This window comes from Manis javanica, chromosome 3 (genome assembly GCF_040802235.1).
Source record: "Manis javanica isolate MJ-LG chromosome 3, MJ_LKY, whole genome shotgun sequence".
In the NCBI taxonomy this organism is placed as follows: Eukaryota; Metazoa; Chordata; class Mammalia; order Pholidota; family Manidae; genus Manis; species Manis javanica.
Window position 1 is genome coordinate 166769584 of NC_133158.1, and position 23623 is coordinate 166793206.

At 46.0% G+C, this 23623-nt stretch overlaps 1 protein-coding gene across 7 annotated transcripts in view; it reads right to left on the bottom strand.

Annotated features, from left to right (window-relative positions):
* Positions 1-19863, bottom strand: part of PXYLP1 (2-phosphoxylose phosphatase 1) — a 74010-nt gene extending 54147 nt beyond the window's left edge. For 5 of the 7 annotated variants that reach the window (XM_037022969.2, XM_037022968.2, XM_037022970.2 and 2 more), the window contains exon 1: positions 18773-19863. The gene's annotated coding sequence lies outside the window, so the exon portion shown is untranslated. Of the gene's footprint in view, positions 1-11970; positions 12262-13304; positions 13375-18772 lie in introns of all 7 variants that reach the window. The other 2 variants (XM_073232344.1, XM_073232345.1) reach the window with 2 other exon arrangements.
* Positions 19864-23623: the final 3760 nt, after the last annotated feature.

The window sequence follows — 23623 nt, forward strand, 5'->3', positions numbered from 1 at the left end:
ATGGGAGCACTGGGCAGGCACTGAAGCAGAGTTCCCTACTCCCCTTCTGCCATTTGGCACACAGAGCACACAATCCTTATGCTCAAAGCAAGTAAAAGGAATGCATTGTGCTCAGCTGAGCAATTATTTACTGTACATTGAGTTGTTAAAACACCATCAACTAATGCAGCTGTTTGAAGACAATCAGCAATCATTAGAGCAAGATGCATAAGAGGTGAAAATAAAAAATCATGTGCCACTGACTTAGAAATGCTGCAAATTCTATGAACTGAGGACAGGGCAGACTCATAGATCTTCCTGCCTGCTGACATCAGCCATCTCCTAAAATATACTTCTTTCTCAAAGTAGACACAGTAATTTTTCCCCTTGAAGACAGAGCCGAAAAATCAACTGTCCATGCCATGACCTTTCACCATAAATGCCAAGCTTTGATTTTTCAAGTCTGTGTTTCCATTAGGAACTGTGATAGAGACAGACAAACTGGCGACAAAACATGACCCTGTCTGGGAAACCAAGTGACCACCAAGACCAGAGAAGTACAGTACCTGGGGAGCCATTTGGAAACTAGAGAAAAGGGTTTCCTCTTCTTGTTTTTAAATTTTGGTGTCATTGATATACAATCACATGAGCAATACTGTGGTTACTAGATTCCCCCCATTATCAAGTCCCCCCTACATATCCAGTTACAGTCACTGTTCATCAGCATAATAAGATGCCATAGAATCACTATTTGTCTTCTCTGTGCTATACTGCCTTCCCTGTGCCCCCCTACATTATGTGTGCTAATCATGATGCCCCTTTTCCCCCTTATCCCTCTCTTCCCACCCATCCTCCCCAGTCCCTTTCCCTTTGGTAACTGTTAGTCCATTCTTGGGTTCTGTGAGTCTGCTGCTGTTTTGCTCCTTCAGTTTTTGCTTTGTTCTTATACTCCACAGATGAGTGAAATCATTTGGTATTTGTTTTTCTCCGCTTGGCTTATTTCACTGAGCATAATACCCTCTAGCACCATCCATGTTGTTGCAAATGGTAGGATTTGTTTTCTTCTTATGGCTGAATAATATTCCATTGTGTATATGTACCACATCTTCTTTACCCATTCATCTACTGATGGACACTTAGGTTGCTGCCATTTCCTGGCTATTGTAAATACTGCTGCAATAAACATAGGAGTGCATCTGTCTTTTTCAAACTGGGCTGCTGTATTCTTAGGGTAAATTTCTAGAAGTGGAATTCCTGGGTCAAATGGTATTTCTACTTTTGGTTTTTTGAGGAACCTCCATACTGCTTTCCACAATGGTTAAACTAGTTTACATTCCAACCAGCAGTGTAGGAAGGTGCCCCTTTATCCGCATCCTCGCCAGGATTTGTTGTTCCTGGTCTTTTCTGTGTTGGCCATCCTTACTGGTGTGAGGTGATATCTCAATGTGGTTTTAATTTGCATGTCCCTGATAATTAGTGATGTGGAGCATCTTTTCATGTGCCCGTTGGCCATCTGAATTTCTTCTTTGGAGAATTGTCTGTTCTTATCCTCTTCCCATTTTTTAATAGGATTATTTGGTTTTTGGGTGTTGAGGCATGTGAGTTCTTTATATATTTTGGATGTTAACCCCTTGTCAGATATGTCATTTACAAATATATTCTCCCATACTGTAGGATGCTTTTTTGTTCTGCTGATGGTGTCCTTTGCTGTACCTAAGCATTTTAGCATGATGTAGTCCCATTTGTTTATTTTTTATTTTGTTTTCCTTGTCCAAGGAGATGCATTAAGGAAAAAGTTGCTCATGTTTATATTCAAGAGATTTTTGCCTATGTTTTCTTCTAAGAGTTTTACGGTTTCATGACTTAAATGCAGGTCTTTGATCCATTTTGTGTTTACTTTTGTGTATGGGGTTAGACAATAATCCAGTTTCATTCTCCTGCATGTAGCAGTCCAGTTTTGCCAACACCAGCTGTTGAAGAGGCTGTCATTTCCCCATTGTATATCCACGGCTCCTTTAGCATATATTAATTGACTATATATGCTTGGGTTTATTTCTGGGCTTTCTAGTCTGTTCCATTGGTATATGGGTCTGTTCTTGTGCCAGTACCAAATTGTCTTGATTACTGTGGCTTTGTAGTAGATCTTGAAGTCAGGGAGCATAATACCCCCAGCTTTATTCTTCCTTCTCAGGATTGCTTTGGGTATTTGAGGTCTTTTGTGGTTCCATATGAATTTTAGAATGATTTTCTCTAGTTTGTTGAAGAATGCTGTTGGTATTTTGATAGGGATTGCATTGAATCTGTAGATTGCTTTAGGCAGGATGGCTATTTTGATAATATTATTCTTCCTATCCTGAGCATGGGATGTGTTTCCATTTATTGGTATCTTCTTTAATTTTTCTCATGAGTGTCTTGTAGTTTTCAGGGTACAGGTCTTTCATTTCTTTGGGTAGGTTTATTCCTAGGTATTTTATTCTTTTTGATGCAATTGTGAATGGAATTGTTGTCCTGATTTCTCTTTCTGCTAGTTCATTGTTAGCGTATAGGAATGCAACAGATTCCTGCGTATTAATTTTGTATTCTGTAGCTTTGCTGAATTCAGATATTAGATCTAGTAGTTTTGGAGTGGATTCTTTAGGGTTTTTTATGTACACTATCATGTCATCTGCAAACAGGGAGTTTAACTTCTTCCTTGCCAGTCTGGATGCCTTTTATATCTTTGTGTTGTCTGATTGCTGTGGCTAGGACCTCCAGAACTATGTTGAATAAAAGGGGGGAGAGTGGGCATCCTTGTCTTGTTCCCGATCTTAAAGGAATAGCTTTCAGCTTCTCGCTGTTCAGTATGATGTTGGCTGTGGGTTTATCATATATGGCCTTTATTATGTTGAGGTACTTGCCCTCTATGCCCATTTTGTTGAGAGTTTTTATCATGACTGGATGTTGAATTTTGTCAAATGCTTTTTCAGCATCTATGGAGATGATCGTGTGGTTTTTGTCCTTCTTTTTGTTGATGTGGTGGATGATGTTGATGGATTTTTGAATGTTGTACCATCCTTGCATCCCTGGAGTAAATCCTACTTGATCCTGATGGATGATCTTTTTGGTGTATTTTTGAATTCGGTTTGCTAACATTTTGCTGAGTATTTTTGCTTCTATGTTCATCAGGGATATTTTTTTTTTCTGTAATTTTCTTTTTTTGTGGTGTCTTTGCCTGGTTTTGGTATTAGAAGGGTTTCCTCTTTTTAACTAAACTCTGCCCACATACAAATAAATGGGTTTAAAAAATGAATGGCTTTATTTACTGTTTATTTTCCAAGTACAGGGCAAGGATTAAGAAAGAAAATGAAATGTCACTGACTTCAAATTCCAGTAGTTTAAAAGTGAATGAAAATAGGCAGTTTCCCCATTAAGAGAAATGATTATCAGGGTTCCAGTCTGACTGCAGACTTACAGGTAGCCTGTGTGGAGCAGAGGCTGTGCTAATCCCTCACACAAGGCAGAGAAGCGCTCAGTCCCTGAGGCAGCAAGCCCCCGTCTCCTAGTCCTCCCTGATCACCAGCAGCCCCATGTCCACTCTGTGCAGGTGGAAGCTAGGTGGGCAGGCTGCCATGTCGGAGTTTCTTCACAGGATACACCAAGCAAGTCTGAAGGGGATCTACCTCCCTTTCCAGGGCTACTTACTAAACCCAAGCCTATCAACACTGTTTCCTGGAGATCCTCATGTCAAGAAGGTTCTGGCTATGGCAGACACAGGAGACGCAGCAATCTAGCCTTCTGTCTCCAATAACTCCCTACCCACCCTCAGGAATAGTTGTGCCATTGGTCACTCAGAGAATGGCATCTCTCCTGATATTGTGGGCTTCTGGGGCTGCTGAAGAACCAGTCCAAAACAGTGGCCAGGGCAGTGTGTTGTCCACCAGGACCAAGAACAGTGCTGGCAAACCAGGTGAGTACACACTGAACTACTTCCCACTAACAATCAGAGTCCAAGGGTGACAGTTCAAACACTGACAACCGGCACGTGTCAGACACAGAACAATCAAGTGAGTGCTTGTCTGAAAGAGCTAGCAAGGCCTCGTCATACTAGTATGTACCACTGACAATCATAAGCTCGACTCCCCAACCATGGTCAGTCCTTATAGGCCACGTCCTAGCCTCTCGTGGCCATAACAGATAACCAAGAGCTGAGAGACTAGGAAGTGTCTGCACTACCACCATGTCCTTCAGTGTGAACTTAAGTACAGTGTCCTCTGATCCACAAAGACAGAGACTATGTGTGTCTATCCATTCTGCTCTACCCATTACCTCAGTTGGTTAACACTGAAATGTATTTTTTTTTTTGAGAGGGCATCTCTCATATTTATTGATCAAATGGTTGTTAACAACAATAAAATTCAGTATAGGGGAGTCAATGCTCAATGTACAATCATTAATCCATCTCAAGCCTAACTCTTGTCAGTCTCCAATCTTCTGAAGCATAACGAACAAGTTCTTACATGGTGAACGAATTCTTACATAGTGAATAAATTCTTACAATGTGAACAGTACAAGGGCATTCATCACAGAAACTTTCAGTTTTGATCACGCATTATGAACTATAAACAATCAGGTCAAATATGAATATTCATTTGATTTTTATACTTGATTTATATGTTGATCCCACATTTCTCCCTTTATTATTATTATTATTTTTATTTTTAATAAAATGCTGAAGTGGTAGGTAGATGCAAGATAAAGGTAGAAAACATAGTTTAGTGTTGTAGGAGAGCAATTGTAGATGATCAGGTGTGTGCCTGTAGACTATGTGTTAATCCAAGCTAGACAAGGGCAATAAACCATCCATGGATGCAGAAGATTTCTCTCAAAGCAGGGGGGATGAGGTTCTGAGCCTCACCTCGGTTGATCCCCAATTTCTCACCTGATAGCCCCCCTGCGACTGTGCCTGTCTTAGGTTGTTCCTCCCTTGAGGAATCTTACCCTTCTCTGGCCAGCCAGTCATCTTCCGGGGCCATACAGGGAAATGTAAAGTTGGTAAGTGAGAGAGAAGCCATATTGTTTGAAAAGGTTAGCTTTTTACTTCTTTGAAGATTTATGCCCTGTGGCTTCTATGCCCAGCACTTGTCTCGAGGTATCTTTACCACGTGGAGGAATTATGATACTCGGTAAATTCGATCTGAGGCACGAATTCTATTTAAGGGTTGTAATTAGGAAGGAAGAAGAAAAGCTATTGAGGTAGCATATGGAAGAAAACATGGGAGGATTGATTATTTCTTTGACATATCTTCTTGTAGAGTACCTTAAGTATGTATAGGTTTTAAACTACTAATTTCTACACACATATTAACATAATAGGAATACGGTGACATAAACAAAGCATCTATAATTACCATCCATCTCCAGTGAAGCCAAGAAAACCATTTAGGCACCCTAGGCATTTGTGAAAATTTGTCTATGATATGATGGATATTGTCAACTGTACTTGAACAGTCTGAGAGAAATCAGACAAATTAAAGCAGCCCGTTTCTGGGTTCTGTTCACCTCCCATATGTCCTTTAAACTGTAAATAGTCTATAGTCATAAGATTTTGGAGTGCTACACCTTGCACCCCTCCCAACTCCTGGTTGAGTTCCAACAGTACAGATCCGGTCAAATTCGTTGTCTCACTGTATGCACATGCCAGCCTAGACATCTCCCTCCTCATTTCAATGGCAAGTCCAGGAAACGGTGGGGTCGACGCAGCCATGACCGCAGCATCGCCCGGATCCCTGTGGAGGCTTTTTGATGATCATCCCCTGGCACGAGTCCTCCAGAGAGTGCTGATGCCGGAAGCTCCTCCTCATATCGTATCTTAGTTTATTTTCTGGGTATCCAAGCTAGGCCTTGATCTTCTGCATAGAAACAAACAGACCCTTTGCCCACACTTAGACATGCCCTCTATACCACTGTGCAGAACTCATTGGAGGTCAGCACACAGGGACTGCTTTTTTTTTTTTTTTTTATTAAGAGAAAGGAATATTATCAGAAAAGAGTACCTCCATAGCTGATCATCTGATACCCTTTAAGTGATCAACATTAAGGATATTTAAAGCATGCGATCTTTGTTTACCAATAGTTTTATCCTATCAAGGAGTAATCCCCCTTTTCTTTCTTTCTTTCTTTCTTTTTTTTTTTTTTAATCTTTAATCTACACTTACATGAAGAGTACTATGTTTACTATGCTCTCCCCTATATCAGGTCCCCCCTAACAACCACATTACGGTTACTGTCCATCAGCTTAGCAAAATGTTGTAGAATCCCTACTTGTCCTCTCTGTGTTGTGCAGCCCACCCTCCCCTTTCTCCTCCCCCCCCCATGCATGCTAATCTTAATACCCCCCTTCTTCTTCCCACCCCTTATCCCTCCCTGCCCACCCATCCTCCCCAGTTCCTTTCCCTTTGGTACCTGTTAGTCCATTTTTGGGTTCTGTAATTCTGCTGCTGTTTTGTTCCTTCAGTTTTTCCTTTGTTCCTATACTCCTCAGATGAGTGAAATCATTTGGTATTTCTCTTTCTCCGCTTGGCTTATTTCACTGAGCATAATACTCTCCAGCTCCATCCATGTTGCTGCAAATGGTTGGATTTTTCCACTTCTTATGGCTGAGTAGTATTCCATTGTGTATATGCACCACATCTTCTTTATCCATTCATCTACAGATGGACATTTAGGTTGCTTCCAATTCTTGGCTATTGTAAATAGTGCTGCAATAAACATAGGAGTGCATCTGTCTTTCTCAAACTTGATTGCTGCGTTCTTAGGGTAAATTCCTAGGAGTGGAATTCCTGGGTCAAATGGTAGGTCTGTTTTGAGCATTTTGATGCACCTCCATACTGCTTTCCACAATGGTTGAACTAATTTACATTCCCACCAGCAGTGTAGGAGGGTTCCCCTTTCTCCACAGCCTCGCCAACATTTGTTGTTGTTTGTCTTTTGGATGGCAGCTATCCTTACTGGTGTGAGGTGATACCTCATTGTAGTTTTAATTTGCATTTCTCTGATAATTAGCGATGTGGAGCATCTTTTCATGTGTCTCTTGGCCATCTGTATTTCTTTTTTGGAGAACTGTCTGTTCAGTTCCTCTGCCCATTTTTTAATTGGGTTATTTGTTTTTTGTTTGTTGAGGCGTGTGAGCTCTTTATATATTCTGGACGTCAAGCCTTTATCAGATCTGTCATTTTCAAATATATTCTCCCATACTGTAGGGTTCCTTTTTGTTCTATTGATGGTGTCTTTCGCTGTACAGAAGCTTTTCAGCTTAATGTAGTCCCACTTGCTCATTTTTGCTGTTGTTTTCCTTGCCCGGGGAGATATGTTCAAGAAGAGATCACTCATGTTTATGTCTAAGAGGTTTTTGCCTATGTTTTTTTCCAAGAGTTTAATGGTTTCGTGACTTACATTCAGGTCTTTGATCCATTTTGAGTTTACCTTTGTATATGGGGTTAGACAATGGTCCAGTTTCATTCTCCTACATGTAGCTGTCCAGTTTTGCCAGCACCATCTGTTGAAGAGACTGTCATTTTGCCATTGTATGTCCATGGCTCCTTTATCAACTATTAATTGACCATATATGTTTGGGTTAATTTCTGGGGTCTCTAATCTGTTCCACTGGTCTGTGGCTCTGTTCTTGTGCCAGTACCAAATTGTCTTGATTACTATGGCTTTGTAGTAGAGCTTGAAGTTGGGGAGTGAGATCCCCCCTACTTTATTCTTCTTTTTCAGGATTGCTTTGGCTATTCGGGGTCTTTGGTGTTTCCATATGAATTTTTGAATTATTTGTTCCAATTCATTGAAGAATGTTGCTGGTAATTTGAGAGGGATTGCATCAAATTTGTATATTGCTTTCGGCAGGATGGCCATTTTGACGATATTAATTCTTCCTAGCCATGAGCATGGGATGAGTTTCCATTTATTAGTGTCCCCTTTAATTTCTCTTAAGAGTGACTTGTAGTTTTCAGAGTATAAGTCTTTCACTTCCTTGGTTAGGTTTATTCCTAGGTATTTTATTCTTTTTGATGCAATGGTGAATGGAATTGTTTTCCTGATTTCTCTTTCTATTGATTCGTTGTTAGTGTATAGGAAAGCTACAGATTTCTGTGTGTTGATTTTGTATCCTGCAACTTTGCTGTATTCCGATATCAGTTCTAGTAGTTTTGGAGTGGAGTCTTTAGGGTTTTTTATGTACAGTATCATATCATCTGCAAATAGTGACAGTTTAACTTCTTCTTTACCAATCTGGATTCCTTGTATTTCTTTGTTTTGTCTGATTGCCGTGGCTAGGACCTCCAGTACTATGTTGAATAACAGTGGGGAGAGTGGGCATCCCTGTCTGGTTCCCGATCTCAGTGGAAATGCTTTCAGCTTCTCGCTGTTCAGTATAATGCTGGCTGTGGGTTTATCATATATGGCCTTTATTATGTTGAGGTACTTGCCCTCTATTCCCATTTTGCGGAGAGTTTTTATCATGAATGGATGTTGAATTTTGTCAAATGCTTTTTCAGCATCTATGGAGATGATCATGTGGTTTTTGTCTTTCTTTTTGTTGATGTGGTGGATGATGTTGATGGATTTTCGAATGTTGTACCATCCTTGCATCCCTGGGATGAACCCCACTTGGTCATGGTGTATGATCCTTTTGATATACTGTTGAATTCTGTTTGCTAATATTTTATTGAGTATTTTTGCATCTACATTCATCAGGGATATTGGTCTGTAATTTTCTTTTTTGGTGGGGTCTTTTCCTGGTTTTGGTATTAGGGTGATGTTGGCTTCATAGAATGAGTTTGGGAGTATTCCCTCTTCTTCTATTTTGTGGAACACTTTAAGGAGAATGGGTATTATGTCTTCTCTGTGTGTCTGATAAAATTCCGAGGTAAATCCGTCCGGCCCCGGGGTTTTGTTCTTGGGTAGTTTTTTGATTACTGTTTCAATTTCTTTGCTCGTAATTGGTTTGTTGAACTTTTGTGTTTCTTCCTTGGTCAGTCTTGGGAGGTTGTATTTTTCTAGGAAGTTGTCCATTTCTTCTAGGTTTTCCAGCTTGTTGGCATATAGGTTTTCATAGTAGTCTTTAATAATTCTTTGTATTTCTGTGGAGTCTGTCGTGATTTTTCCATTCTCATTTCTGATTATGTTGATTTGTGTTGACTCTCTTTTTCTCTTAATAAGTTGGGCTAGAGGCTTATCTATTTTGTTTATTTTCTCAAAGAACCAGCTCTTGGTTTCGTTGATTTTTGCTATTGTTTTATTCTTCTCAATTTTGTTTATTTCTTCTCTGATCTTTATTATGTCCCTCCTTCTGCTGACTTTAGGCCTCCTTTGTTCTTCTTTTTCCAGTTTTAATAATTGTGATGTTAGACTATTCATTTGGGATTGTTCTTCCTTCTTCAAGTGTGCCTGGATTGCTATATACTTTCCTCTTAAGACTGCTTTCGCTATGTCCCACAGAAGTTGGGGCTTAGTGTTGTTGTTGTCATTTGTTTCTATATATTCCTTGATCTCTGTTTTGATTTGTTCATTGATCCATTGATTATTTAGTAGCATGTTGTTAAGCCTCCATGTGTTTGTGAGCCTTTTTGTTTTCTTTGTAGACTTTATTTCTAGTTTTATACCTTTGTGGTCTGAAAAATTGGTTGGTAGAATTTCAATATTTTGGAATTTACTGAGGCTCTTTTTGTGGCCTAGTATGTGGTATATTCTGGAGAATGTTCCATGTGCACTTGAGAAGAATGTGTGTCCTGTTGCTTTTGGATGTAGAGTTCTATAGATGTCTATGAGTTCCATTTGTTCTAGTGTGTTGTTCAGTGCCTGTGTGTCCTTACTTATTTTCTGCCCGGTGGATCTATCCTTTGGGGTGAGTGGTGTGTTGAAATCTCCTAGAATGAATGCATTGCAGTCTATTTCCCTCTTTAGTTCTGTTAGTATTTGCTTCACATATGCTGGTGCTCCTGTATTGGGTGCATATATATTTAGAATGGTTATATCCTCTTGTTGGACTGAGCCCTTTATCATTATGTAGTATCCTTCTTTATCTCTTGTTACTTTCTTTGTTTTGAAGTCTATTTTGTCTGATATTAGTACTGCAACCCCTGCTTTCTTCTCACTGTTGTTTGCCTGAAATATGTTATTCCATCCCTTGGCTTTTAGTCTATGCTTGTCTTTGGGTTTAAGGTGAGTTTCTTGTAAGCAGCATATAGATGGGTATTGCTTTTTTATCCATTCTATTACTCCGTGTCTTTTGATTGGTGCATTAAGTCCATTTACATTTAGGGTGACTATTGAGAGATATGTACTTATTGCCATTGCAGGCTTTAGATTTGTGGTTACCAAAGGTTCAAGGTTAGCTTCTTTAGTATCTTACTGCCTAACTTAGCTCACTTATTGAGCTGTTATATACACTGTCTGGAGATTCTTTTCTTCTCTCCCTTCTTATTCCTCCTCCTCCATTCTTCATATGTTGTGTGTTTTGTTCTGTGCTCTTTTTAGGGGTGCTCCCATCTAGAGCAGTCCCTGTAGGATGCCCTGTAGAGGTGGTTTGTGGGAAGCAAATTCCCTCAGCTTTTGCTTGTCTGAGAATTGTTTAATCCCGCCATCATATTTAAATGATAGTCGTGCTGGATACAGTATCCTTGGTTCAAGGCCCTTCTGTTTCATTGCATTAAGTATATCATGCCATTCTCTTCTGGCCTGTAGGGTTTCTGTCGAGAAGTCTGATGTTAGCCTGATGGGTTTTCCTTTATAGGTGACCTTTTTCTCTCTAGCTGCCTTTAAAACTCTTTCCTTGTCCTTGGTCCTTGCCATTTTAATTACTATGTGTCTTGGTGTTGTCCTTCTTGGATCCTTTCTGTTGGGGGTTCTGTGTAATTCCATGGTCTGTTCGATTATTTCCTCCCCCAGTTTGGGGAAGTTTTCAGCAATTATTTCTTCAAAGAGACTTTCTATCCCTTTTCCTCTTTCTTCTTCTTCTGGTACCCCTATAATACGAATATTATTCCTTTCGGTTTGGTCACATAGTTCTCTTAGTGTTGTTTCATTCCTGGAGATCCTTTTATCTCTCTATGTCAGCTTCTATACGTTCCTGTTCTCTGGCTTCTATTCCTTCGATGGTCTCTTGCATCTTATCCATTCTGCTTATAAATCCTTCCAGGGATTGTTTCACTTTTATGATCTCCTTCCTGACATCTGTGATCTCCCTCCGGACTTCATCCCATTGCTCTTGTATTTTTCTCTGCATCTCATCCCATTGCTCTTGCATTTTTCTCTGCATCTCTGTCAGCATGTTCATGATTTTTATTTTGAATTCTTTTTCAGGAGGACTGGTTAGGTCTGTCTCCTTCTCAGGTGTTGTCTCTGTGATCTTTGTCTGCCTGTAGTTTTGCCTTTTCATGGTGATAGATAGTTTGCAGAGCTGGTACGAGTGACCACTGGAAGAGCTTCCCTTCTTGTTGGTTTGTGGCCTTCCTCTCCTGGGAGAATAGCGACCTCTAGTGGCTTATGCTTGTCAGCTGTGGGCAGGCAGGGCTTCTGCTACCTGCCCGTTTGCTATGGAGTTTATCTCCGCTGTTGCTGTGGGCGTGACCTGGCTGGGGCTGCTCCTCCAACATGGTGAAGCCCCATTGGAGGGGGAGTGTCCGGGAGGCTATTTTTCTCCCTAAGGGGCCTCTGTGCTCCCTGTTGCCCAGGGGGTTAGAGTGCCCAGAGATCCCCAGATTCCCTGCCTCTGGTCTAAGTGACCTGTCCTGCCCCTTTAAGACTTCCAAAAAGCACTCTCCAAACCAAAACAACAACAGCAACAATGAGAGAGGGAACAGAAAAAAAAAAAAAGGAAAAAGGAAAAAACACGCGATTATTATTTTTTTTTTTCCTCAGGTGCTGGTCCCAGGCACCCTCTCACCAGTTCTACTGCTCTGCCTCCCTAGCACCGGGGTCCCTGTCCCTTTAAGTCTTCCAAAAAGCACTCACCAAAAAGAGAAAAAAAAAAAGGGGAAAAACGCGCGATTTCCTCCGTCCTCAGGCACTGGTCTCAGGCATCTGCCCACCGCTCCCGCAGGGAAAAACGTGTGACATTCTTTGTCGTCAGGTGCCGTTCCCAGGCACCCGCTCACCCGTCCTGCTGCTCTGCCTCCCTAGCACCAGGGTCCCTGTCCCTTTAAGGCTTCCAAAAAGCACTCGCCAAAAAGAGGAAAAAAACGGGGAAAAACGCATGATTTCCTGTGTCCTCAGGCGCCGGTCTCATGCACCCGCCCTCCGGTCCTGCAGGGAAAAACACGGGATAGTCTTTGTCCTCAGGCGCCGGTCCTAGGCACCCGCTCACCAGTCCCGCCGCCCTGCCTCCCTAGCACCGGGGTCCCCGTCCCTTTAAGGCTTCCAAAAAGCACTCGCCAAAAAGAGAAAAAAAAAGGGGAAAAGCGCGTGATTTCCTCCGTCCTCAGGCACTGGTCTCAGGCACCCGCTCACCGGTCCCGTAGGGAAAAACACGTGGTAATCTTTGTCCTCAGGCGCCGGTCCCAGGCACCCACTCACCGGTCCCGCCGCCCTGCCTCCCTAGCAATGGGGTCCCTGTCCCTTTAAGGCTTCCAAAAAGCACTCGCCAAAAAGAGAAAAAAAAAAAGGGGAAAAACGCGCAATTTCCTCTGTCCTCAGGCGTCGGTCTCATGCACCCACCCTCCGGTCCCGCAGGGAAAAACACGGGATAGTCTTTGTCCTCAGGCGCTGGTCCCAGGCACCCGCTCACCAGTCCCGCCGCCCTGCCTCCCTAGCACCGGGGTCCCTGTCCCTTTAAGGCTTCCAAAAAGCACTCGCCAAAAAGAGAAAAAAAAAAAAGGGGAAAAGCGCGTGATTTCCTCCATCCTCAGGCGCCGGTCTCAGGCACCCGCCCACTGGTCCCGTAGGGAAAAACACGTGGTAATCTTTGTCCTCAGGCGCCGGTCCCAGGCACCCCCTCACTGGTCCCGCCACCCTGCCTCCCTAGCAATGGGGTCCCTGTCCGTTTAAGGCTTCCAAAAAGCACTCGCCAAAAAGAGGAAAAAAAAAAGGGGAAAAATGCGCGATTTCCTCTGTCCTCAGGTGCCGGTCTCAGGCACCCGCCCACCGGTCCCGTAGGGAAAAACGCGCGATCTTTGTCCTCAGGTGCCAGTCCCAGGCACCGCTCACCGGTCCCGCCGCCCTGCCTCCCTAGCAATGGGGTCCCTGTCCCTTTAAGGCTTCCAAAAAGCACTTGCCAAAAAAAAAAAAAAAAAAAACCGCTCCGGTTTCTTTCCACCCGCCAGGAGCTGGGCCCGGGGCTTGTATCTTACCCCCTTCGCAAGGTGCTGGGTTCTTGCATGTGTGGATGTGGTCTGGATGTTGTCCTGTGTCCTGTGGTCTCTATTTTAGGAAGAGTTTTGTTTGTTATATTTTCATAGCTCTATGTGTTTTTGGGAGGAGATTTCCACTGCTCTACTCACGCCGCCATCTTGGCTCCACCTCTTGAAATGTACTTTTAAGGAATGGATGAAAAATAATAGCAGATGACATTTTTAAAGCACATACTATGTCCTAGGCACTGTTGTCTTAGCTATGAACTATCTCATTTCAACAATAACATGAGGTAGTTATTAGCTTAATCTCACTTTTAAAAATAAGGAAACTGAGGCACAGAAAGGTTAAGTCAAAGGGCATGAGACTAGTAGACACAGGAAACAGTCTGGCTTCAGTGCCTGCACTCTTAACCACTGCACTGTGCTAACACCTAAACTCAGTTACTCTAGGATCAGGATGTCATCAGCAGGACTCTGACATCCACAAACCCTGAAAAATCCTTCCAGGTTTCTGGTGGTGCTAAGCATACACTGGTTTTGTGTGTTTGACTAGCAGAAACCAATACCTACTTTCACCCCTAAGCAGGAGATGACCTGTAACTTTCAAATGACTATGTAACCACATTTGGCTACCAAGCAACTATAGCAGAAATATCTAGGTTTACACAGTATTTCTCTGCTTATGAGTTCTGAATTCTAGGAGTAGTATTTTAAACACACTGTGGTCCCCTGTCCCCATCTCTAGGAAGATCCTGGGAAATCCTTGCTGGGAGGATTGAACAAGATCATGGACAGTTGTCTATTTATATGTTAAGGTATTATATAGCATAACGTATGATCATAATAACATATTTCAACAAAATGATGGATCAAGATTTCTATACTCATCGATCTACACTTGTCAAAATTCTATCCTGGCCTATACTTCTATGGGAGTTCCTATTTATATCTCTCATGTTTTACTAACAGTGTTTAAAAGTTAGTAATTTATTTCTGGAAGATGATCCTTCCATTTTGACTTCTGAGCTTCCACACATTTCTACTATAACAACTTATCTCTACCTGAATCCAACTGCTTCTTTTGTTTTAGAAGCATGGAGTGTTAACAAGGCAGTCAATGTTTTATTCTAACTTGAGATTGTCCTATATTTGTAGATGACAAAATTATCAAGTGAAAGCTTCGTTTTATTTTATAAGTAAAAGGCTCAGCACGATAGTGCTGTGTTCCTGAAGGTCTGAAGTTTGGTGCTGGATCCAAGAATGAGACAGGTCTAGAAAAATAAGCTGTGATTTTGTTGGTTGGAAAGACACTTGTCGCCATACAACTGAGGGGCAGGACAAACAGTATTTGAACTATTTGCAAATTTGATGTAAAGGGTACTCGTAACCACAACAGAGGAGTGGGCAGGAGAGGAGGGAGAGGGGGTTTTAAAACCCAGTGCAATAACTTTTATCTTAGTCTGTTTTTTCAAGCTCTGGTTCTATGCTATTGATTATAGCTCTCTCTAAGGATGTTGGTTATACACAGAGGCACAGAGTGGTAAGCAGACGAGAAAAGGATGCCTTGTAATATAGAAAGATGAATGTTTAAGTTGGGGAAGTGACTGTGCAAATACAGACAGAATTTTCAAGTTCCTCAAGTTGCTACCACTAGATATGTGAGTTTGCCGGACTCTCCTCCACCCAAGAGCACCAGGCCGGACGTGGCTCCAGTGATGTGTGATGTGTGCAGTATAGACAGATGGGGTTGGGGGAGGCTTTGAGAGGGGTGCATGGATGACCCAGCCAAGAGGATAGGGTGGAGTCTGCCTCCTGGCTTTAGGAACTAGTCTACAAGGCTCCTCCAACTTGTTTTTTCAATGCCTTTTTAATCATTAACGTCCTCCATGCTCCTGGGCCTGCTCCTTTCTTCATAACTAATTGACCTGTTCCTTTCCAAAAGCCAGTGGCTCCCCGATGCTAGGCCCAAGGACCAGAGCAGCCTACTGGTGGTGGGGATGGAGGCCAGCAGACCAGAGTCTGTGGCTCAGAGAGGCCACATTGGCCCTGCGGCCTTTTGGACTCAGGGCAGACCCGGCAATTCATTCACTGTTCACAGGGGCCTCCTCACGGCTGCCACGCAATGTCTCCAGCTGGAAGGGATTCAGCAGATCCTCATCCATCTGTGAGGCTGCCCAGCAGGTTGAAGAAGGGTCTCTGGGAGGCTGCTTCTCTCAAAAGGTCCACCATCCTGCCTGCAGGCACTGCTGCCTCTTCCTCAGCCCTGAAGGGCAGGTACATAGCCTCTCTCAGCTGCTTTTCTTTTTCTGCTGCTGGGGACTCCCCTCAGCAGCTCAGGTGTGAGGTGGCTCCTCCAGGCCAGACCCCAGACTCATGTTGGTCAAGCCATTTCCAAAGGGGCACAATCCTTACTCAGAAACGTAAAATGGTTTCTGAGTAAGCCCCGCACTCAGCTGGCTTTTAAAGCCTTCTAGGAACCTCAACAATGGACCTTCTGTAAGCAAACCTTCTTTCAGGTTACTGTGGGGCCATTTTTCCTACCTCAGTGATTCTGCTCCTAATAATAACCCTTACACCCAAATGTGAATGCACACCCTTATCTGCCAACCAAGAACCTTGTCCCAGGTCGGCTGGGCAGCTGAAGTCTACCTCCTGAATCTTCAGGACCTTGGATATCCTCCCATCCTTTTTCCCCTGCCATCTCTGGACAGCAGTCTCTCTCTGCCTCCCTCTTCCTCCCCCTCCCTTGCTCTCTCCCTCACAAACTGCAGGCATTAATTAAACCTCTTCTAGAAAACAGATTTTCACCAGCTGCAGGAATTCTGGGTAAAAGCCAGACCTGGAGACAGAGACAGTCTGGGTAAGAAAGATAAGCCCATGACAGCCATGAAGCTGTGGGCAGTGCTTGGTTCCCACGTCCAAGTGACACTGAATTCCGGCCCCTCCTGGCTTCCTGAACAAGGGGGCATGGGCTGCTCCCACCCGGCAGCCTCTGGTTGCATTCTCCAGGGCTGGCCTTTGATAAGGGGCAGAAGAGCTAGATTTTGGTCCCTCGCCACTGGGTCCCTGCCACCTCCAACAGTCAGAAACACCATCTCAAAACAACAGCCTCCCTTCCCAGTAGAGCTGCAAACCATACTGCCAGAAATCTGCAAAAAGGGGTGCTCCCAGTTCTCCACAGAAGCAGTGATCTGGGGTGGGCAGCACCCACCGGGATGAAGATGGTGCAATCTGAAGTGGCCAGCAGGGCTCTGCGGGGGGCACCTGGTCTCCCTGTGTGCTTCCTCATGATGGACAGTGGGGAGGAATGCCGAAGGGGACTGCAGCCACAGCCCAGGGCCCTGTGGGTTAAGCTGAGGAGGGCCCACCCCTTGGCAAACAGCCTTAGCTCCCCCGAGCACCCATCATCCCGTCTCCCCAATTCTGGAATGAAGAGAACTGATTTCCTTCATGGACATTCTGGAGTCCCAATGAGGTGGGAGCCAGCTGCCCAAGTCTGACCATGAACTGAGCTCTCTGCCCCAAATACCCACAAAAATGACTTTGTCTCTAGTGAGCTTATATATATATTTTTAAATCTTGAAAACAGTGCAGCACAATGGAAAAACATGGGTTATGGACTCAGTCTGGATTCAAGACGGGCATCCATTTTCTCATTAGACAAACACTGAATACCTACCACTTAGAGGGTGCCAGGCTGACAGCTGGGGACACAGCAGTGGTTCCACTCTTGAGTGCCCACAGGAATTAGTGGGCACTCAGATGGAGACTACTGAGCCCAAGATAGTGGGCGGAGGTGGGTGGCCAGGGATCCGTGACCTTGGGCTAATGACTTACTAATTCACTATTCAATGACAAAAGAACACTGAGCTAATTACCATTCAAGCCAATCAATAGAAAAGAGTTACTGATACTGCAGTTTCATAAATGCTCAGAGTGCTGCGCACCAGAGGCCGGGTGGCCCATCCTGTCCCTAGTGCCCCAAAGCGGCCTCCCAAGCATCAGTGAGGGTGGGCTGGCCAAGAGCTAAAGCCTAAAAGAGACGAACTCCCTATATATCCTTTCTCTGAAGTGGGCAATTAATTTAATCCAAGACTTAATGAAATCCAGGAGAAGGGATGGGGCAGAAGATTTACACACAGGCTTTCAGGCTGTAACCAGGAGCCTCCACCTCTCTCCTGGGAACACGAGGCTTTTGGAACCATCTGGTTTAAACCCTCTTTCCTCAGATGCTCAGACTGGGCGCCAACACCTCTGAGGGGCAGGACTTGCTGCCGTGCCGCTTCTGCAGTCAGAGCACGTTAGTAAGGAGGGGCTGGGCAGGCGCTGCCTGCTCCACACTCGGGTTCACCCGCGGGCTTTCGCAAAGAGTAACACGTCCCCAAGTCGGGAAACCCTCTGGCGGCCCCCGCGGCCGTCCACACCGCACTTCCCCATTCGCGCCGATCTCATTCCACATCCCTCCTGATTTACTTTTGGAAAGCTTACAAAGCATCCTCGTCTTCCCGCGAAGACACTGGCCACCCAGGGGGTGACAGCCTCGCCCCACAGGGAGCCCCTTCGCCACCGCACCTCGCTCAGCAGATGCGGGAGAACGTCTCCACACCCTCCTGCACCGCAAGCCGTTTCCCATCCGCAGGTGCAACATGAAAACCCGCTTCGGTCACAGAGAAAGCAACCTGCTCTAAGCAAATCTAATTGTTTTGTGTCTGAAAAAACCCGCTTCTTTGTAAGATCGCGACAGAGACAAGTTCACGAGCAAAAGCAACGCCGAGGCGTCTACACCACGCAGTCCTAACCCGAGCATCTACGAATTTTAACCCGCGCACAGAGCGGCCCCTCCGCGGTGCCCCGGGACTCCAGGAGGCGCGGGGCGCAGGTAGAGCGAGGAGAAGCCGGCCCCACCCCTGAGGAAGGCCGCGGAGAAGTTGCCGCCACCCTCTTTACCTGGAGACGAGCGGGTTCGGAACTGCGCGGGAAGGGGATCCCGACTGCTCGAGAGCGGGCACGGGGCGGGAGCGGGCTGCAGGAAGGCTGGGCAGGAGGTGGAGCGGAGGCAGCGGGGATGGGGGGGCGCCGCCCGGAGGTGGGCGGCCAGGAACCGCGAGAGCGGCAGAACCCTGGGCCGGGTGAGAGGGCGCTGGGGTTGGAGAGGGGTGGCCGCGGGACAGAGCGCGGGGGCCGCAACCCGGGGTGCGCGGGCGCGGGGTGACTCGGGGAAGGGGTTGGGGTTGGGGGAAGTCGCGGTCATGGAAGAAGGAGCTTAGTTGCGGGATTCAGATCCGGTGATCCGCAGACCCGCCGCTCTCCCACCAGGGACACTGTCCCACCGTCCCGGCCTCTGCGCGTCCAGAGGACACCCTTCGTTTCCCGACCCCGGCCCCTGGGAAGCCCGCCCGCCTCGAGCCTCCGCTCAGCCCCAACGGTAACCACCCAGGCCCGGCCCCGGCCCGCGCCACACTCACCGCCCACGGTCCCGGCTCGGCCTGGCCCGGCTCAGCTGCTGCGCGCCCGGTTCGGCGCCCGCCGCCTGCACTGCCGGGCGCGGGGGGAGGCGAGGGCGGTGCGCTCCGACCGCGGGACAGCGCGGCGTGCCGCAGCGCCCCCTGTCGACCCCGCCCGCGCCGCGCGTCCCGGAGCTCCGCCCCGGAGGCGGAGACGCGGTGCGGCCCGACCCGGGAGCCGGGCGCCGACTCGGGAGGCCGGGTACAGCCCCGAGAGGCGGGACAGTCGGCAGGGCGCCAGGAGGGCCAAAGCCACGGTCACACCCTGAGCGCTCAGCGACCGCAGCCACAGCGCGCAGGGCCGCTGCGTTCCTCACCACGCCGGCCTGGGAATCAAGGACTGCGCGGGCGCGCGCCTAGGCCGGGAGACACCGGCCCGGCCCGGACCCGGGGCCCTAGTGTGGGTGCCTCTGGGCCGAGTGCCTGGGCTGGTGCTGGGGTGGGCGCGCGTGGGTGTGGACTGTCACCGCCGAGTGACTGCTGCCGCGTGGACCCAAACGGTCACGACTGTCTCCACCTTGGCCCCCCTCCAGCTTACCCTACGCCTGCCTTCCGGCGCCAACCACATCCGGCCGCTGTGTTAACTCCAGACCAGCTACTGCTGGCCTCACGGTGGCCCACGGGCGCCCTGGGGAGGTCGCGGCCCGCGCAGCCTCCCTCCCCACCCGCTCCTGGCTCCGCTGCTTCCTAGGAGCGAGTTGCTCAGGATGCTCGGAGCGCTTGACTGATCTCTCCAACGCCCTGTTAAGACATTCGAGAGGCGCGTGGTTGAACACAATTCGATATTGTGTTTGTGGGTCATTTCTTTCAAATGTTGGGTTGTAGCCGGTGGGGATCCCTTCCTGGCTTCTGCGGGAGATGATCTCACCAACTGTCAGGCCATTGGTGTCCCTCGGAGTCTACAATGACCCCTGTGAGCCTTGAGCACAACTGGCTTTGAGCAAAATAGACCCTGAGAATATTTACCTCCCAGGTGCACTTCCGGGAGGGACTCATCATTTGGTCTCTTCGCTGGTGTGTTGACTCCCAAATCCACCCACTACCCCCAGATGTTTTACCCAAATTTCTACCTACTCTGGTTTCTACTCTGGTTTACCCGTGGGCTCTCGCTATCCTCTGCCCCTTCCTCACCTGAAAGCTCAATATCCAGTCAGAGTTTGCTTCCAAACCCTTATAGCCTGTCCTCACATCATCGGGGTGAGCGCCTTCCTGCCCTGACCACTGACACAGCCCCTCCCAGTCATGCACTGGGTTCTCTCTTACCACAGAATCTGTTCACTGGCCCCTGTAGGCACCCAGACTCTCTGCCTTGGCTCTCGGTGCACCCCATTCCACCCAACATTTCCCCTCCTTCCTTCTGCAGCTTCCTTGTCTGATGGTCCTCTTACTAATGCCAGGCTCTACCCCTTCACTGGTGCTGCCTCCCTCTTCCTTAATGGGAGTGTTTTCTGCTCTGAATGACAGGCAAGACAATTCACACTTGTTTAAACAAACAAACAAACAAACAAATAATTAATTGGCATATAAGTGAAAATCCCAGGGTGCATCTGCTTCCAATCTAGATTTACTTCCAGGGACTAGGGGTCCATCTCTCAGCTTTTCTCCCTCAATGGGAGCTGTTATCTTGGCTCCCAATGAGACCCCCTCCCACCCACCCCCCACCCCCCCGGGAGATCCAGGCCCACAATCTCACAGCAACACGTCCAGCAGAAAAACAGCATCTCATTGCCAACCACTCCACCCAAGCCTCAGGCCTGACTGATTGGCAGATTGGGGTACCTATTCTGTTCTCCCAGCCACTGTGACCCATAGTGGGCTTGTATGTTTCTTCTCTCTCATTACCTTCACAGCTCCAACACGGAACATGTGGGCACTCCTGGATCCTTTCTCGGTCATGTGGAACAAAAGGTGACTCGGGCACCATCTGGAACTACTTCCCCGCAAAATACAACTTACTTTGCTTTACCGTACCTGTGTTCACAGGGCATCCTGAGGCAGAGTTCCAAACAGGAAGTGGGCCAGGCCCCCTCTGCTTTCAGCTCCCTTCTCAACCTCCCTGGGATTTTTGTCTTTGTACCATACCCCTCCCCAGGTCAAGACTTGGCCCAGAGGTGGCCTCAGACCCCTTAGGGAACTGGGCATCATATTCTCCCTGGACTCATCCTCTGCAGTCTCTTGCCTCGCATTCCCTATTCCCTGAGGCTCCAATACCCCTTTCCATTCTCGAGGAGGTGTCCCCCTACCTCCTCCTTGTGGACTTTGGACTCTGAGCAGTTCCCTGGCTGCCCTGCCCCTGGGGCAATAAAACCTCATAGCTGAGCCAGGAGGAAGAAGGGACTGTAAGGAAAGAAACAGAAAGGGTTTCTAAAGAAAAATATTCATGGGGAAGCATCTCAAAACCATTACCCCAATGGAACCCCCTCTCCTTTGTGATTGTTGAAGTAGGATATTGGCCTGAAGTACCAGCGACCATATGGTTGGCATGTGGGGAGACCGCCAGAGATTGTAGCAGACACAGAGGAAAGCAGAGTCAAGACATACGCAACTTTCTGTCATGCCTGAAACCAGGACCTGAACTTTTCAAATACTTATTGAATAAATCCCCCACTTCCTCCTGAGCAAATTAAAATTGTTTTTTTCTGTCACTTGCAAGCAAGAGCACCCTGAGTGGTTGGGCCTGCAGCACAGTGCCCGGCACATTGGTTCCTGCAAAATACTAGCTGTCATCATCATTACTCATCTGAGCAAGGAGCACTGATGCTGTAAAGGAAGTAGAAATGAAAAAATGAAAAAATGCCGTACCATTGGCTCATAACCTTGGTCTCCCCCTCTGTTCCCAGCCTGCTCCTTTGTCCTTTCTATACACATTTCTTGGCCCCCAGGGAGACTCAAAATTCATTGAAAGCTGAGCCACTGATCTCATAGTACAAGCTTACCCAACTTATGAATATTCTGCTAGGCAGCATTTGCTGCCGTTTTACACAAGCCATCCTTGCCTAGACCGAGAACAGCTAGGAGCAGGTGCCCATCTTCAATTCTGTTTCAATCCATTGAGCAAAAACTGAGCAAATATGTATATAGCCCTTTTTGACTTGTGTTGTAGACTTAGAAAAACAAGGGACTGCTACCCCCACACTTAAAGAGACTTTACTTTGGGGGATGACAAGCAGTCTAGGCCAAAGACTGAGGTAACATAATAACATTACCAGGGAGTCCTCTAAGGGAGACGGTGGGCTGGTTTATTTTCACCAGGGTCTAAATTCCAAAGGCCTGTGTTACCTGCCATCCTGCCTTATACAGAAGTATACAGCCACACAAAACATTTCTTCGGTGTCCACCACAATATCTAGGTTATGAATGTTCTTTTAAAATTCTACTTACTGTGGGTTTTGTTTCTCTGATTCTGAAGGAGCACCCATTCACTGTAAAAACAATGTACACAAAAGTAAAGATGAAAATAAAGATTTTCCATAATCACTTTGTGTTGGCAAATATAGTAGAGAATATCAAACTAAGATATAAAGAGAGACTGTCCCGTGAATGAGGACACCAGGGCCTCAGAGAGAAATATCTTGCAAAAGGCTAAAGGTCATTTCTTAGATTCTTGCAAAAATGATGCCCTCTCCCTAACACACGTATGCTTGGAAAAAATACAGTGTGAGCCTCCCAGCTTTAGGGTGGTCTGTTCTCTATCATTTATGTGTGCATGATTTATTTTACTTACTACTGGCTGCAACCCCTTCTTCCCAAGCCTGACAGGGTTATTATACAAGCCCCTTCCTTTCTTCAGATCAACTAGGGAGGACAAACTCATTTTACAATCTATCTGGGTGAAATTTAATTAGAAAGGCAGATTTGGAAGGATAGAAACAAAATAACTGTGTCAAAGAAAAATAAGAGATGGCTCTGCAACTGACCTTAGGCCAAAAAAACCCTCAAAGAATTGAAGTAATTTGCTGAATCATAGACTTAAATATTCTTTTTTTTGTCCTCCCAATTCTGAGCCCAACCAAAAGATGTTTCTAAGGAAAAAAGAAACAGACAAGCAATAGATGAACTCACATGAATCTCGTTCAGAAATCATGAAAGGACAAAGATTATGAGTTTTCATATCATTTACAACAGTGCCTGGCACATAATTTATAAAAATTGAAAGAATGGATGAATGGAACAAGAGTCCATCCCCCTTCTTTTATAATTAGAAGTCAATCAGAAAGGGAACTAGAGGAGAGAGGGAAGCTGGTGGAGCTTTCTGTAGTCTCAGGGCCACCTGGGAGACAAAAACTGGAGTTCACAGAGTTCATGAGAAAGGTGAGACCCAGATAACACCCCAGATGTCCAGTTAGGACCCAAAATAGAAAAGATGGTAGCTAAAAAACAGCCCTAAAATGCTGAAAGAAAGTCACTGCCAGTGCAGAGTTCAATGCCCAGAAAAAACAAGGGACAGAAGGTTATCAACTTGTCTGAAGTGAACTACAGTGAGATAATGAGAAAGCCACGATTAGGCTTGAGGCTTCCAGAACATTCCAGGGCCCTTTTCACTGAAATAAGGTGTTTTGTTTAGTTCACATAAATTTTTTAAACCACTGAAAGGAAAGAAAGCAATACATCTCAGAGAGTTGCAGAACAAACATATCTTACAGTCAGTTTGAATTTTTTTTGGAAATTGCATTCAAAAGTCAGTTGGGGTCACCTATTCTCTCAGTGTATTCAGGTTGCTTATATTTTTGTAACTAGCTGAGTTGACTTGGATCCTGGGATTCTTTGCTTCCAGCCCAGGCCTCTCTGTTGCGCAACAGACCAGAATATCCA